Source organism: Crocuta crocuta, unplaced genomic scaffold (genome assembly GCF_008692635.1).
Source record: "Crocuta crocuta isolate KB4526 unplaced genomic scaffold, BGI_CrCroc_1.0 scaffold50, whole genome shotgun sequence".
NCBI classification, from domain to species: Eukaryota; Metazoa; Chordata; class Mammalia; order Carnivora; family Hyaenidae; genus Crocuta; species Crocuta crocuta.
This window is the reverse complement of record NW_027527428.1, coordinates 4,064,819-4,069,143: the sequence shown is the minus strand read 5'-3', so window position 1 is coordinate 4,069,143 and position 4,325 is coordinate 4,064,819. Positions and strand designations below refer to the sequence as shown.

Below are 4,325 nucleotides of genomic sequence, written 5' to 3'. Positions count from 1 at the left end.
ACAAGGTGAGCACCACCTTGAAATACACCAGCCACCCCGCTCCCCCCGCAGATCCCTGAGACGACGGTCACCTCCCTCCATGTGTCCCCAGCGCTCTCACGTCCCACAGAGAACCATGAGCGGTGCCCCACGTCACTCTCTAGCTGGGAACACTGCCGCCAGTGACGTTATCTCAGAAGCAGAAGCGACACGTCACGCGCAAAGTCACTGGGAACAAAAACCATAAAGTGCGTGAAACGCTTCTTGGGGACTGACCCCTTTTATTCAGGTGCAAACAAAACGGGGTCTTAAGCACAAACAGGGTCAGCGTGCAAAGGTTACGTGGTTGAGGAAGTGAAACCCAAGAAACCGGGAAGTTCTAGGCCCCAACAATTGCATTTCAGGCACACGGAACGAGGCAGAAAGAACCCAGCACACGTGCATCCTGCACAGACCTTCCGGTAAACTCACCTGCAGAGAAAGGAGACGTCGTCAGTTTTTACTGTACCCGGGCAAGTCTGTGAGCACCATGCGGCGCCCCCCGGAATCCGCCCAGAACACGAGGTGGGCGGTGCCCCCCTGTGACCCTGCTTCAATCAGCCCCCCCTCCTTCGAAGCCTGCGAGATGGAGCCCGAGGGCTCACGAGCTTCTGTTTGGAGGCACCCACAGTGACTTCCTAACCAGCTCCCTCCGGGCTGTGACCGGGGTGGGTCCCCGCCCCACTCAGGCCCGGGGCCTTCCTCACACGCCTGCCTGCACGGGAGCCGCCGCGCCTGAGCTCTGGCCGAGCTTCTTACCCCACTCCCACCCATGCGTCCCTCCAGTCTTCCCCGCTTCCGGCCATTTGGGCCCCCAGTCTGGCCCCAACTCATGAGCTGCCCACAAGCTCGAGCATTTTCGTGCTTCCCGCCTTCTGCCCCCACGGGGGCCCCGTTCTGAGACGTCCTGTTGGAAACGTCCCTTCCTGATGTTCCACAGCGCTGAGGACACTCGCCCTGCAGGTGCTAAGCCCCTGAACACCCGGGACCGCTTTTCCTAACGTGCCCTCGGAGGCCTAGACGTGACCCCGGCAGGCACTCCTCCATCTGTGTGCGGACGGTGGACCAGCCAGAGGAAGGAGGGGCAGGAGGACTTCCGGCCAAGAGCCTAAAGGCACAAGTTCCCCCAGCAGGCACTGCGGTGTGAGCTCCTCAGAGACGATGGGGGGAGGGTTCTCAAAAAGCAGGACCCCCCTCAGCCTTTACCCGGGCCCGGGATGAGGTGCAGGAGACTTAGAGGGTATGCGTGTGGCACGATCCCAATAAAGGTGCCCCTGCGCCCTCCAAAACGCGCTACGTGCGTGCCTGACACGGTGGCCACCATCTACATATGACTGTATACACTGAAATGAACACAAAACACCTAGCTCCTCAGTAGCCGCCTGAGGCTTGTGGCTGCTCGCCTGGACTAGGCGGGTACAGACCATTTCCCTCACTGCAGAATGTTCCATTGAACACAGTGTTCTCTTGAAATTACAGATTTTAGCACCTCATGCTCTTGTTTAAAACCCATGACTCCCCTGGGGCGCCTGGGTGGCTTAGTCAGTTGAGCGTCTGACTTTCGCTTAGGTCATGATCTTGCGGTTCGTGGGTTCAAGCCCCGCATCGGGCTCTGTGCTGACTGCCAGCTCAGAGCCTGAAGCCTGTTTCAGAGTCTGTATCCCCCTCTCTCTCTGCCCCTCCCCTGCTCACGCTGTCTCTCTCTCTCTCTCTCCTAGGAATAAAAAAAAACAAAACAAAAACAAAAAACAAAAAAACCCCACCATGACCCCCCACATTCTTAGGAAAGATGGAAATGCTCACACAAGCCACAGGCCCTGTGTGGTCTGCCCCTTCCCCGCCTTTTCAGCTCCACTCCACACCATTCTCCTTGCTTTTGGGGTTATAATGGCCTTCTTTCAGCTCCTCCCCTAGCCACATTTGCTAGGCCACAGGGCCTTTGCACCGGCTGTCCCGGGCCTTCCATGGAGGCCCCACACATCCTCCAGAGTCCGGCTCAAGGATCCCATCCTTAGGAAAGCCTTCTAAGGTGTGATTGCAGGTGTGATTCACCTGCAAACAGAACTGTGCGTTCCTTCGGAGTATGGCCTCAGCCTGAATTACACCCTCTTCTGTGCAATCATTTAATCGCTTCTCCCCGACAGGGATGTAGTTCCCTGAGAATACGGGCCTGGGCTGTTCTGTTCATCTCTGTACCCCTAACGTTTAGCACAGAGCCTGGTCAAAACTATCAATATTTATCAAGTCTCTAAACTCCGTTTACAGATTTTTGGAAGCCACCAGTCTCGGGTACTAACTGTAAGCGTTTTCTGTTTTCAGAGTAGGTCCTGTTTGCAGTATCATACATGATCATCAAACTGCTGCTAGAATGTTCACACCTGTTACTGCAAATTCAAACCCCAGGAAAAACTGCTCCCGGGAATTTACTGTAGGTCAGGGTTGGGCTGCCTGGTACAAGGCTGCACCCGCAACCGGGCGGGTTCAGCAACACAGGAGCCTGTCCCCGGACCATCGGCCTTAAGGCTCTTCGTCCCCGCGCCTGACATACCTGGATCCTCCAAAGTGAGGGCGTTCAGTGCTCTCGCCGAAGAGGAGGAAGCGGCCTATCGGTGCCTGCCTGCATCTAATCGCCGGGGGCTTGGAAAATTCTCGTTTTCCGAGGAAACTCTGGGGAANCGCACCTGCCGCCGCCCGCCCCGCCCCGCCCCGGCTTCGGAGCCCGCGTTCGGCCCGAGCCCCCTCTGCCTCCCCGCCCGGAGCCTGCGGGGAGCGCCCCCTGAGGCCCGCGCCCCCCCGAGAGTCTTAATCACCGCCCCGGCGACCAGCTGGNACGGGGGCCTTCCCGCCCCCGCCAGCCCCAACACGAGGAAGCACGCTTCTCCACCAGCGGCCCGCCCCCTGCGCTAGAGCCGCGGACGCACGGACTTCCGGTCGGAAGTGACGACTCACCATAGAGGCGGCAGCCAGAGGGTCGCCCTGGGCTTTGAAACTCGGTCCTCCATGGCCGTCTTAAAGGGGCCGAAGCCGGGGATGCGGGTTCGCGGGGATGTGCGCCTGGTGGGGGAGAGCCCTAGGGCCAGGGAAGCGGAAGAGACTCGTGTTTTCGAGGCTCATCCAACCTATGGCATATATCAGTGCTTCGTTTTTGTGTATGGCTAAATAACATTCCACTCTAATAAGCAAGGATTTTTTTAATGTTTATTTTTGAGCAGCAGGGGAGGGGCCGACAGAGAGGAAGGGACAGAGGATCTGAAGCCGACTCGGCACTGACAGCAGTGAGCTCCATGCGGGGCTAGAACTTACAAACGGAGAGATCAGGACCTGAGCCGAAGCAGGCAGTTCAACCCACTGAGCCACCCAGGCGCCCAATAGGCAGGGCTTTTAAGGTTATGTCCACACCAAGAGGAGTGTGGAGGTGCCAAATGCTCCCACTTGGGCTCAGCGGTTACTTGCTCGAGCTACATAAAGGCACACACTGCCTCTCCTCTGCTTCCTTTCTGGCCTTTCCTGCAGAGATGGGCCGACAGCCAGCACAGGGTCTGGACATCCCCTGAATCTCCTGGGCAGAGCCTGGACCTCACCTCCGCCGCCTGCTCCGTCCTCAGTGTTCAGTGGCCTTCTTAACGCAGAGCCACCTCTGGCTGCCCAAGGGCTGCAGGCGGCTCGCCCTGAACCATCTCACAGACAAGGGGAGCCCCAGCCTCTGGAATCGCCCCCCCTGCCTGTTCTCTCGCATCTGGGTTCTCACTGATGAAGTTTTGGGGTGATGGGGGGTTCGTGGGGTTCGGAGCCCATGGTCAAGAAAGAATTCCTGAAGATGTCTTTGGTGCAAAAAACACAGGAACAGGACCCATGGGCAGGAAGAGCTGCACTGGGGTCCTGGCTGATAACTCATTAAATACCCTCAGGTTGGGAGGGGGTCAGGGATAGAGTAAGTCTCTAAGAAATTTTGGAAGCAAGATTTCCGGGACCTTGAGAGGCCGGCTGTTGCTAGGAAAATGCCATTTATTACCATTTAATAAAACCTCAGGCATGAGACTGGGTCATATGTACATCCCATATACATTAGATGTATATCGGGGGCCATAGCTTGGAGGAGGCTTGTCAGCGTACATCTTGGAGCAGCTGGGATAAAGGAAGTAGACTTACAGGGTCCTCGAGGCTGGGACAATGTGAAGCCAAGGTTCCCTTTTGCCCCCAGCAAAGGTCATCATCGAGGCAGCTGGGCTTCTAGAGGGAGGTCACTCTGCAAGTTTCAAGGACTTGTCGATGGGGNATGTACATCCCATATACATTAGATGTATATC

At 57.1% G+C, this 4,325-nt stretch overlaps 1 long non-coding RNA gene and 1 other non-coding gene across 2 annotated transcripts; both read right to left on the bottom strand.

The window, feature by feature from the left end:
- Positions 1-232: 232 nt before the first annotated feature.
- Positions 233-2,687, bottom strand: LOC144225659 (uncharacterized). Its single transcript, XR_013333363.1, has 2 exons — positions 2,567-2,687; positions 233-450 (listed from the first exon to the last, which is right to left on the bottom strand). It is a non-coding gene; the product is annotated as an uncharacterized LOC144225659 (long non-coding RNA).
- Positions 2,344-2,530, bottom strand: LOC144225841 (small Cajal body-specific RNA 16). The gene has a single exon (XR_013333416.1).
- Positions 2,688-4,325: the final 1,638 nt, after the last annotated feature.